The sequence below is a fragment of the Ursus maritimus genome, unplaced genomic scaffold (genome assembly GCF_017311325.1).
Source record: "Ursus maritimus isolate PB19 unplaced genomic scaffold, ASM1731132v1 scaffold_32, whole genome shotgun sequence".
In the NCBI taxonomy this organism is placed as follows: domain Eukaryota; kingdom Metazoa; phylum Chordata; class Mammalia; order Carnivora; family Ursidae; genus Ursus; species Ursus maritimus.
The window spans coordinates 3,511,868-3,524,803 of record NW_024425786.1 but is presented as its reverse complement, the minus strand read 5'-3'; positions in this window follow the sequence as shown (position 1 = coordinate 3,524,803).

The window sequence follows — 12,936 nt, the reverse complement described above, 5'->3', positions numbered from 1 at the left end:
GCCCCGACTGTTCCACCTGCTCCCCTGTTACCTGGAGGTACATCTGGCCCAGGTACCCGTCCTGACCTGCCTCTCCCCTGGTGAATAGGTCTGGAAAAGTTACTTGACTTTTCTAAGCCAGTTTCTTTATCCTGAAAATGATGGTGCTCCTTCCCTGATGGGAATCCCAGGGGCAACGTGCTAAGCAAGGGGTTGAGGGTGTGAAACACCCTTTTTTTGTGTAAGCCATTTACCTTGGATGCCTCGCCCAACACCTATCTTAACCCAGGCAATACCAGATTCAGGAATCACCTGGGAGTCTCCTCCACCTGGAAGCCTGCCCTGATTTCCCCAGGATGGGTCAGGTGTTCTTTTTCCATGCCCAATGGTGCTTGCATTATTCCCCCTGCCCAGTGACTGGGCTCCTGCTGGTCCCTCAGGACGGTCTGCATCTTTAGCACCTAGCTTAGCACCTGGTACTTAGGGAGTTCTCCTTAGTGAAGAACCAATGAAGGAAAGGGCTTCCCCGAGGATCTTAGTCTAGGGGAGGAGAGGAACAGGGGAGAAACTGAGGCCACTGGCAGAATTGGGGCCCCTGTTGCTCTTGGGGCTCATTAAGCAGCTCCCAGAAGAGAAGAACTGGCTCAGGGTTTCAACTCTAGGTTTAAGGAAGAGATATTATAGAGTTATTCATTGTTTCTTTCTCGTTTGACCTACTCGCTTCCCTAGGGCCAGGCCACACCAAGACTTGTCTGGAAATGAGGACTGAACTTTGGCCATCATGCTTTCTGTGCATGAGTCAGGGGAATCCAAACTTGTCAGGCATCATAGAAAGAATGTGGAATCCTTCAATCCTTCCCAACACTATTAGAAAGGACACGTTTCCTGGCAACCTCCTATTCATCCTTCAAGACCCAACACAAATTGCCCCTTGCCTCCACCCTATGTATACAAGACCCTCTGCATTTCCCAGTCCTCTCAGGACAAGTTTAGGGCCTATGTGCCTATGATCCCCACTATACCAGAAACCCTTGAAGAACAGACAGCAGACCGTGAATCTTCAGGCCTTTACTAGGGCTCGGCACACAGTAGTTGCTCAATAAATGTTTGAATACATGGATGTTACTTTGTGCCTTTCACATTCTACCACATTCAGGCACCAAATGAATCCCCTTCTCTTTATGCGGTTCCTGCTGATTAGATTTTTAAAAGCTCCTGTCCTGTCGCTTGGGGTCCCGGACACGCCCACACGTTCAGCTCCTGGGGGTGCAGGGCTGGGGGGGCTCCAGAGTCAGCCGCTGGCGTCCCTCTGACGTGCTCATGCAGATAGAGGTTTGGAACACAGAGTCGGGATTGATTTTCGTCTTTATGATTTAGGCGGCGATTGATTTTCTCAGGTAGAGGCTTTGCGCTTAATGAAGTGAGGGCTGCTCGGCTCCATCCAGACAGGATTACGTGCAAGGACAATTACCCTTCTGGTGACAGCTTCTCTCTTTTTAAAATATATATAACGCCATGAAAATAACTCAGCCGATGAGGCGAGCTATGATATGAAGTGGGTGGTGACATTAACGCGGTCTGCGTGCCATTTTCTCACCACTGGGGGAAGACGTTGTTAGAAGGATTGTACTATTATTGTTGTTTTTTTTTTTTTTTGCAAACTGGGGAGAAGTGCACAGTGTTGATTAGAACAAAGGGATGAAATATTTAAGGTAGCAGGAGAATGTTTTAGACTTGCTTTCCTTTGGCTGAAGCCTAAGAGCTCGACAGAGACCAAGATCGCCCAGCAGGCTCCCCACGCAGCCTCGAGGTGGGGTTCCCGTGCGTGAGTGCTGTTGTAATTGTTCTTTCTCCAGAAAATGGGGGAAACCTGCTCATCTCATCTTGAGGAAGGACCTGTGCCCCTTGGGTGTGTTTTCTATCTGAAGTCGGTCCCTAAGCCCATTTTGCTCAAGGGGTTCACACAGTCCTATTTGCCCCATTTGCTGGGATCATCCAGGTTATAGTACTGAAATCCTGCACCCCAGGAGGCCCCTCGGTCCCCAGGCAGACTGGGACGGGGGGTGAGCGCACACTTGGACAAGCTCCTGAGAGGGAGGGAGAAAGAATGAAGTGCGGTGTCTCCGACACAGGTAAGGAAGGTCGGGTGAGGACGCGGGGCGGTGGGAAGTAGGCCCCTTGCTTCGATCTGAAATGCATCCACAGAATAGCCAAGCAGCGTCAGAAACTAGATACAAATGTTACAGGACTTGGTTTTGCAGGACTCTGTGGTTGGGAGAGGAGATCCCGCAGAGGGCCATCCAGGGCTGGAGCATCGGGAGGGGCCCCGAGGAGCTGCAGACTTGTCAGGGCCCCCACCAGGTGTGACCTCAGGGCTGCTGGACCCGGGTCCCCGTGGGGCTGCACAGCTGTCATCCACGTCCTCCGGAGACAGGAGCCCCGCCCCAGAGCTGTGACGTCTGACTACGGGGGCGCTGTATGCAGGACCAGCTGCCTCTCCCCTCCCGCTGCTTTTGTCATCATGGCGCGTTTCGGGAGATCGAGCTGCGTGCAAGGCGAGTGCATCAGAGGTGATCCCAAGTCAACACTAACTCTGTGCCGTGAAGGGTGCCCGACGCGATCTGGGGAGGTGACCTTGCCGTCTGGGTCTTTGTGGTGTTACCCGAGCAGCGCTGGGTGCCAGGGACCCCAGAGGTGTGAGCCTTGGCCAAGCGGGAGGTGTGGCTATCATCTGGGGAAGAGAGTGGGAAGGAAGGTGTTTGCCAGGAGGGGCCAGCGCCCCATGTTAGACTCTGGGGGAGGGGGAGCAGACAGGACTGTTCTGGGCGAGGAAACTGATGGATTGATTTGGGGGTCAGGGAGCAGACGCTTTGGAGGAAGTTGAGTTTGGAGAGTGTGTGGGCCTCCAGGGGCACAGCCCTGAAGGACAGAGAAATCACAGTCTCATTCCCTTACGGGGTGTAACGTATAATTAGGGTGACTGGCCTTCCCAGTGTGCCTGGGACTGAGGAGCTCTCCGGACGTGAACACACGTTTGGGGACAAAGCGGTTGTTTTGGACAAAGGGGGCCAAGCTGGTTCATCCCACGAATATGCTGATTGTTCTTCAGACAAGGATCAGATGGCCAGAGAGGTCCCCAGGCACCTGACATCCACACTTGCGCTCCTTCCAGCGTCTCTCTGCGAGGGCACCGTGCTGCGGTTGTGGGGGGACACGGGCGGGGCTTCCCAAGCCGGGTGCCGGTGAGGCCCTGGCTGTGTGCGGACCGCGCGGGGCTCACCGGCTGCTGGTGGGTTTGCCGTCCTGCCTCACCCCACCGGGGCCACAGTCTCCATTCCTTCTCCACCAAAGGCATCAGGGAGCATCCGCCTTCCGCGTCTGAGATACCGGCTCTGGCTGTTACCAACTTTCTTAAAATGAGAGTCGCGAGGATGGGGTGGCCTGCGGGATGGTTGAGAGCTTTTAAGGAGATTGCGCCAATTGGAGCCCTAATTAATGTTTGTTTTACGATGTTCCAGGAATGATCGCTCGATAAGATAATGCAAATAGAATTAAAAAAAAAGCGTATGTTCAATTTAAACAGTGGGTGTAAACAGATGCATTGCAAAGTAGCCTGTTGGAAAATGTTATTATAAGAAGGGATATTGCTCTTTCTGCAATCCGTGCTTGGTAATCATTTCATTAATTGTGAACAGGCGTGACTGGGTGCCTGGTTGCCAGCTCACCGCGAGAACAGGGGTCAGAGAGGAGAAAGCCCTTCAGGCACGGATGCTCGGACGCTCCGTGGAGCCAGCTCCTGGCATCAGGCGGCCGGAGCTCGGGGTGCGGGTGGGGAGGGTGGCTCTGGGCTCGGGTCTGGGAAGTCAGGGTCTCTGGCCCACGGGGGATCAGGGCTCAGGGGGAAAGAGCCCAGGGAGCAGCACGGCCCAGAGCACTGTTCACAGGTTCCACGGCTGCTCTAACAAAGGCCGCAAACTTAGTTCTCAGATTAACACACGTTTGTTACCTTCCTGTTTTGGAGGCCAGAAGTCCCCAGTGGGTCTCCCTGGGCTGCAGTCAAGGTGTGGGCAGGGCTGTGTCCCTTCGGGAGGCTCTAGGGGCGGGTGGGATCGGTCTCGTGCTGTCGTCTCTCTGATCTCACTCCTCTGCCCCTCTCTTCCCACTTAGGGACCCTCGTGACGACATTGGGCCCACCCAGATCTTCCAGGACAATCTCCCCAATTCAGGGTTATCTGATCGGCACCCTTGATGCCACCTGCTGCCTCAGTTTCCCTCTGCCTGGCATATTCACAGGTTCTGGGGTCAGGACGTGGACATGTCTAAGGGGACATTATTCTACCTCCCACAGGCGATGCACACGTATTGTTAGAACACACCTAGCTTGCTTTTATTCATCTATTGTTCACTTGTTAAGAAAAGAGGCATGGAAGGTTCTGGAACAGGGGACCCTGAGGTTTGGTCTCAGCAATGTCACTGAGTCGGTGTTCAGCCCTGGGCTGTGCTTACTCAGCCTCTCGCAGATGCAGGCTCCTGTCCTTTCGACAGGAATGAAGCCGTTTGTCCTGACTGTGTCACTCTGGGGGAACAAGACAAGGAGGTGGACTTGGAAATGTGTCAGAAATCATAAACGCTGTACAATGAGCGTGATTGTATTCCCAGCATTTCTGGCACTGAGCAATCTTAGTGCATTGTCTCCAAAGCCCAAGCTCCAACTGGTCTGCAGCAGGAGCACCCCCACGGGTCTCCGGAATATTCTTTCCACCTAGCAGGTCCAATCCCACCCCAGGGCAGGCACAGGAGAGCTTGGAATGTGAGGAAGACCTCACCGTCACTCGTGCTTTGGGGTGGATGGCCAGACTTGGCTGCACATTCTCAGCCCTTTGGCCATGGGACGCTGCCCGAGCGGGGGCCTTCTAGAGACGAGGCCACCACGGTCTCTGCCCTGTTGGCCCAGCGCCCTCGAGTCATCATTTGAGTTTTGGCAAATACACACACTTGTGTAACCTAAACCCTACCAAGATTTAGAACCTCCGAACGTTGCCTCCCGCCTCTGCCTCGGCTGCCCAGTGGTGCCCAGTGGCCAGAAGGTCACAGGTGAGGTTCGCCTCTCCTAGAGCTTCAAGTGCCTGGATCCACGCGGTCTGGGCCCTGCCGCTGATGCCTGGCACGTGCGGTTGCGCGGACCGGCCCTTGATCCCTTTTTGTGGCTGACTAGTCGTCCACCGGGATCAGGCCCGTTTGTTCATCTGTCCTCCTGCGGACGGCCCCCTGGGCTGCTGCCAGCCTCCGGTTGTTCCGAGTGAAGCAGCGGGTGCACGCTGATGGAAAACAAAATCCGCGCGTCTGCTTGGTTCCCACAAGCTGCTCCCCGGCTCAGGAAAGGAGCCCGGCAGCAGCTGAGGGAGTGACAGCGCCCCACAGCCACACAGTCTAAGGGGAGTCGCTTGTGCTGGGATGGGAAGGGAGTGCCGGGGACCCATCTGCAGGGCAAGTGAGTGCGTCCCCTGAGTGCCATGTTCCGACCTGGGGGCTGCGACCACCTGGGCCCCTGTCCTGTCTCCTGGCCTGGGCTCCTGGGCCTCGCTCCGTGTTTGCTCGTATATTTATGAGTCCTGCAATTGCTGCTTCCGGCACACTATTTACTTAACAATATAACAGTAATTGTAGGATAATTGGGCTGCAATGAAGGAATAGCCAGGGTCTGTGCAGTAAGTGGATAATAAAAACCAGGGTTTATGGGTTCTGTTCCTGGGAAGATTTACGGCCTTAATATTGCATTATGTAACTAATCATTTCCAGTTCAGCCCGGCCGGGGACTTGCACTGAGACCCTCAGCCAGCTCAGGGGTAATCAGGGAACAGGAAGCAGCACCAAGCCACGTGGCTTCCCTGCTAAGATTCGTGGATTCAAACCTCCTTCATCTTGGACAGGAAGAGGGAGGCAAGGAAGGACCTCGCAGCACCTTCCCCTCCTTCCAGCCTCTGCTGCCCCATTTATAGCAGACAGCAGAGCATCAGGGGCCCTTTCTGGCGACAGCCTGCAGGGCCCCTGACATTCCCAGCCCCACACCATGCCCTGGGTGTCTGCAAGCAGCTCTGAGTCCTCTAAGTCTTCTGAGTGGACACCTTGTCTCCAGTTCAAGGTGTGACATGTCAGAGCTGGAAGGCTTGCGAGGCCACTGAGCACCCCCTCCCTGCAGCCCCTGTGCCCCCGTAGCCACAATAGACCAGGCACTCAGCTCCAGAGGTGGGCAGGGCAGCAACAGCCCTTCTGCCAGGAGCTGCGTGAGGGGCCAGGCAAGGCCGGGCGACAGCCTCTGCCCTCCCTGTTGTCTGGTGTGGTTGGCTGTGTGTGCCGGCCGTTCCGCCGCGAGGCTCCAAACCCAGCCAGAGAAGACGGCCAGTGGCAGAGGGCAGACACCAGGGCTGGTTCATCTGCGTGGAGAGGAGACGATGTGAGGGTGAGCGGCTGCTTGCCCAGGTGAGACCAGCCGGCCTGGTTCTGAAGGAGAAGGCGCTCAGGTAAGAGGAGGCGACCTCGGCTCCGGGGGATGACGAAGGGCTCAGAAGAGCAGCCTTGTCTGCGAATCTCCACAGCCAGGTGCTTCCTGCCTTTGGAGTTGGCAGGGCTTGTGTCCTTCACCAAAGGGGGAGCGTCCTGGTGGGGCTCAAAGAATCACGCATTGTACCTTTGTCTCCCTTTGCTTTTCCCAGGGCAGCGCGCAGGATGCCAGGACCTCGGCCCCCGTGTGCTCTGGGTGTCGCTTCTGTGCCCGAGAGAAGGGGACCCAGGGACTCGAAGGGGACCTATGCACTCACGGCATCCCTCCTGGGAGTCATCTGGGCAGGAAACCCAGGTCCACGTTGTGTCCGATGGGCAGAGCCGACCGCCGCGGATAATGGCCCGCCTGCGCCCTGGGTCTCCCTGTCAGAGACTCGGCTGTGTCCTTGCAAACTTCATCAGCAGTACGCTTTGACGGGAACACTCTTAAACACGTGTTCTGCAGTACGACAGGGTCAAAATGGGCCACACTTTCGTGCTGCATGACCATCCTGGGTCCTGGTGAAAGTTGGGGTGACGGGCGATGCTGATGCGCTCCCAGTGGGAGCATAAGTTAGCAATTTAAAGGGATTTCTGAAAGTGTGTACTTTTTGAGCAATTAATTTTGTTTCTGGGAGCCCGCCCTGCGGAAATAGTAAAACGTTAGACAAAATGTGTGTAACACACGTTCACCGTTGCTATTTCCAATAGTTTCTCAAAGCCTAGGTGGCGCGTTCCGTATTTTGGGAAGGGCGGGTGTTGCACAGACGTGGCATTTGCCACAATTTGTGAAATGGCTCACTTAAGATCTATGTGACTCGGGCGTGGCATGCACATTTTGGCTAGAAAAGCCAAACTGGTGAACACCTAATCGGGCCCTAGTTAGAAGGTTTGCTTATTACGGTGGTATGGGTTAGCAGTTGTCAAAGTATTTCCTCTTTACTCTAATTGTGAGCAAATGAGTAAGTGTATCAAGGAAAATGGGAGCTCAGTCTCTCACTGATGGGAACGGGAGTTGCAAATGCAGACAGGAGGAAGATTGAAATTGTGGATTGGGATTGAGAAATCAGTGGGAGTTCATTTCTGTGTGTCTGTGTGTGTTTAACAGAAACAAACACAGATATATACAATATACATACATAGACACAAGCACATGCATAAATAATGTACATATACACACGTCTGTATACGCTAATGTCATGCAGGGTTATATGAGTATATTTACATTCATTCTGTTACCTGTCTATAATCTCTCAGCTCTGTCCCCGGCGGGGGCTCTGAAGTCATGGCACCCCCATTTCAGTGATCACACCATCCCCAGCACCCACATCTTGTTCCTAGTACCATTCTCCGTCCAACGGAACCAGGACTCCTTGGAGAAAAGCCTGCCTTTGGGTCAGAGACGGGGAAAGCCCAAGGCGAATCTGGACTCTCTTGTTGCCTCAGGGAGGAAGAAGGTGCTGCAAGAGGGATGCTCTGTGAGCGGCAGGGGGCTGCTGTTGGACCAGTCTCCGGCGATCTGCAGACTGAAATAGTGACAATAGAGATGGAGTGTAGCCCGTTGAATAAAGTAAAACCATTGAATCCATACTGATACAGGAAAGTAAATAACCTGGGGAGAAGGGAAAGGTCTCCTCACATGAGAGCCCTCCCTGAGAAAGGATTCAGAAGGCCGGTGGTCGGTGCTGAAACCAGGGGGTGAACATTTGGCAGGATATTTATGGAATCAAAGTATCTCCCCACAAATTACTTATTAATTGTGGAAGGAAAAGTAGTTGGACAGTGGAGAGACCCGGTGACATACCTTCACCGGGAGGTCAAAGATTCTTCCCGAAGATTTGGGGCGTCAGGTGACTCCTGCCCCGGGGCAGCGAGGGGGCTGCAGCGTCACCTGCCCGTCGCTGATGGAAAGGGGAACCTGGATCCGACGGTGAGGAGAACCAACACAGAGAGTCATTCCCAAAGTCACCAGCCTTTGTTCTCTGGAAGCGTCAAGGTCAAGGAGAAGAAAGTGGAGGGAACTGTCTGAGGTTGAAGAGGCCTGAAGAGACAGGGAAGCAGTGAGAAGGCATGGGCCTGCGTCACAGGGACGGGCACGACCCGGCGCGACCCCAGGGAGAGTGTGTGCCCTGTGCCCCAAGGTTAGCTGTCCTGATTTGGACAACTGGCCGGCGGCTCTGCAGGAGAAAGCTTTTCCTCCTTGGGAAGGATGGAGGGGGAGGGGCGGTGGCAAAGGGCCGAGTGTAAGCATTGGCGAACCTGTGTGAGGGGCCTGTGGGGGCTCCTCGCACCATCCTTTCTGCGGGGTTTTCTGCGACTTTTCTGCGGGGTTGAAATCCCAACCAAGTCAAAGTGCAGGACGGACAGAGGTGGCAGAGTGCATTTCTCTAGACGAGGACATGGGCACAAGAGGAGAGTGTCCTGGGGACAAGGGGTCTCAGAGGAACAGAAACACTGGAGTGCGTCCTAATCCAACGCAGGGGACGTCTGGCTGTGGCAAGCCCGCAGAACCCGTCCAGAGGCTCCAGAATCAACCCTGGGGCGGAGCAGGCGTGGGTCCTGCCTCCGGCGAGTGTCAGAGCTGTGGAGGAGGCTTTCTGGAGCAGGTGGCCTCGGGAACTTCCTGAGACAGGAGGGCTGGGTGCTGCCAGCAGGGTGCGGAGGGGCCGGCAGGCTCCCCGGGGGGCCGGCTGCTCGTGTTCCCCGCTGAGCTGTCCTCTTGCGCTACGATGTTCCCTCCACTTGGCCCTCCTACGTGGAAGGACACAGGAACGCTGCCGCTCCATCGGAGTCCTCCTGGGCAGGCGGGCGGCGGGCTGTGCTTGGTCCCGTTTCCCGGGTATGTTAATGCACATCTGTGGAACCCCCCCCCCCCCCAGGCCTTGGGGAGCAACTGCGATTGTTCTTTCTGCTTTTCTTTTCTCTTTTTTTTTTCTTTTTAATGACCCCCTTGGTTACTGGCCCGGCAACTCTGAAAGCAGAGATTCAAGAGGCTCCTGGGAGGGTAAGAAAGCAAATTTCCGGAGGGAGGTAGCGGCGGGCAGAGGCGTGCGAACGGCAGGTGCTGTCCAGCCTGGGTGCCGTGCCGGGTCGGGGCCGGGAAAGCTGGATGAGCTCATCCAGCAAAGAAGGAGCTGGCACAGCTGACGGGGGCATGGCTGTGAGCCCAAGGGGGGTGTGCAAACATGGGGGAAGGCTGGCTGAAGACCAGAGGGGTCTGCCTGCCCAGCCCGGACCCCGACCGGCACCTCCGCCTACCACGTCAGGGCTGTGCCACCCCAGGTCAGGCGCCCAGAACACCGCACTGCTCACCAGGAGAGGGAGCGGAAGCCCTTGCAGACGCTGTGACAGGGTCCTGAAGGGTCCCAAGCCGGTGGTGCTACACAGGTTTTCACACGGGGCCCATCCCCTGCGGTCCTGTGAGGTCCCCCAGCCCTGCAGAGGCAGCTCTCCGGGTGCGGGGTCTTCCTTCCTTCACCAGTTATTCCTGAAAAGCCTCCGAAGGCCTGGGTCTTGCAGCGTGCACCGTGAGCCTGGGGCAGAAGGCTCACACCTCTCCTTTGCGGAGCGGGTCTCATGGACGGGATACTGAGGTTCATTCTTGCGGAGTCGAGGGGCCGCCCGCTCGCAGTCCTGGCTGCAGCCAGGGGCAGAGAAGTTCAGGACAGCTGGGTGAGCTCCCCCTGGGAGGCCTGTATCCAGGCGGCGGTGCTCTTCTCCACGCCACCTGTCCCCCCGCGCCCGTCCCGACCCCCAGGGACTAGTAGTAACAGTCACATCTGGCCGAGAAGATGTAACCTGAAAAGCACCCGATCTTGTAAACCAGTGATTCATCTGCTCCTTTCCTCACGTGTGTGCTCATTCAGCAGACCCCGCGGGCACCGTGGGCGGGTGCCCAGCCCCCTGCAGAGGAGGGGGCGGTGCCAGCAGCACCTCAAGGTGCCCTGGGCCTTGGTTCTTCCCTGCCCATTGTCCTTCCAGCTCCCGATACCCGGTTGGTATTTGAGGGTCCAAGAGCCCCGAAAGGCAGCTACTGAGGTTTCTGCAAGCCCAGCTTCTGAGCCCCTGGTCCCCTGCCAGTCTCCAGCCTCAAGGAAGAAGATAGCAAAGCATTTCCCTGCAGGGGACCCCGCAGAGCTGGGCCCACCCCACAGAGCACTGGTGTGTGGCTGGCCTCCCAGCAGACCCGTGGGGCAGCCTTGCTAAGCACGTGGGTCTCTGAGCACACAGACGGTTTACCTTCTCGTTATTTTCCCCAGTTGGGGACTGGGGGGTTCACAGGATGGCCTGCCTGTCCTGAACCCCTTTGACTGATGCCCTGGGAGGTGCTGCCAGCTCACAAGGTCAAAAGAGCCAGCAGGCCGCCCAGAGATGGGCAGGTGTGGGGCATTGGAGGGCCCTGGGTCCAGGTCCGAGCACCCGGTCACAGTCACACTAGCAAAACAGGGAGCAGAGACAGGACATCGGGAGACCCCCTGCTCCCCAGGGAAAGCCTCTGTCACAGCGCAAAGAACAACCATAGTGTGTGTGTGAGTGTCCTCGGGCCACAAGCTGGGGCCTTAAAACAACAAGAATTTGTTTTTTCATGGTCTGGAGGCCAGAATCCAGCCGTCAGCAGAGCCACGCTCCCTCTGTAAGCTCCAGTGGAGAACCTTCCTGCCTCTTCCAGTCTCTGGTGGCCCTGGCATCCCTTGGCTTGAAGACACATCGTTCCAACCTCGGCATCCGTCTTCACATGGACTCTGCCCTGTGTCTGTCTCCTCTTTCTCTTATAAGGCGCTTCCCATTGAATTTAGGGCCCATTCAGATAATTGAGGATGATCTCACACGCAGATCCTTGACTTAATCACATTTGCAAAGACCCTTTTTCCAAAAATGTCACAGTAACAGGTCCTGGGGATTAGGACAGGGACATATTTGGGGACCACCGTTCAGTGTATTACAAAATAGATGTAGATCCTTCGAGGGTGGAGCCAGGGTAATGATGAAACTGGGAGAGCACTTAAGAGCAGGAAGGGAGCACAGAAGAGCAGGTGGGAGCACTCAAGGGCAGAGAGGGAGCACTCAAGGGCAGGGAGGGAGCACTCAGAGAGCAGGGTTACCTGCGTATGCTTAACAATGTCCAGGGAGCTGTGAAACCTGAACATTTTGCCCAATGTCCACTTGCCCAGGGTGGGTGTCCTGCCTGTGTCCAGGCCAGGAAGGAAGGGCTGCATGCAAGGTTCTTGGAGTTTGATGGGGAGGGATCTGGGCTGACAGGTCAGGCTCTTCCTGCTGCAATGGGCACAGATCTCAGGCAGGGGCCTGGGGATCTGGGGAGACAAGGGAGGGATGGAGAGGACGGTGAAAACTGCAGGGACCCCGAGGGTTACTGGAATGTCTTTTCTGTTGCACGCATGGCCAGGCCACTCCTTTGGAAGCCAGGGTGGACAAATGTCTGATTTCTCTTTATACAAGATTGAGTTGTTCATGAGGCAAACAGATTCTTGGTGGGATCAGGGCTGGAGTTAAAATCGATAAAAGCATGAGCCGTGGGGAAAGCTGGCTGACCTCCAGCCGGATGCGTCTGTGTCTGCCTCAGTTCCACCGACGGTCTCATTTTCAGGATTTACTGTTGATTGTAAGCGAGGTGTGGCAGGAGGGAGAGGGTCATTTTCTCTGCAGCAGGACACTGGGGCTCCCAGCAACAACCCTTTGCTGCCTCCTCATTTGAGGAGAGCTGTGGTTGCCTGAGTCAGACCCCTCACTGGTTGGCTGTCTGTCCTTGGTTGGACAGACATGCATTTCTTGCTTTCCTGTAGGGATTTTGCTGGGTGACTCAAAGCCAGGACCGTGTGGTAGATTCTGGGCATCCAGTGTCCCCAAGCAGCATCCAATTCAGGCGGTAACAATGGAGCAGTGCCCTGGCCCTCCTCCTCCTCTTTCTCCCTGGCCTCTCTCCACCTGCTTCCCCACAGGATATCCTCCCAGATGTGTCTTCATCACCTGATGCTCACCTTCTCCGAGGGTTGAAGCACATCGGAGCTCTTCCCTAAGTGCATCCATCCTGACGGCCAGCCCTTCTGGGGTCACGTGGGGGAGGTTCAGTAACTGATGCCAAGGGAGGAAGAACATGGGGCTGAGTCTTGGTACAGACCTACCCCTAAGCGTCACTGTGAGCTGAGGATGAACCAGTCTGCAACCTCCGGGGCCTCGGTTTTCTTCGCTGTGGTCTGGGGCTGTGTTAACGATCTCTGGTCCCTCTGGCAGGAAGTTCCCCCACATCTCTCGTGAAAGGCCCACCTTGCCGGGCAGAGGACAAGCAGCCTTCTTCGCTATGCAATTGGGTGGATTATCAGCTCGTTTCCTTAGATGTCATTGTAGCCCTGTCATTCAGGGGTCAGGCTGCACTCTGCCTGGAATCCCTGCACCTGCCCT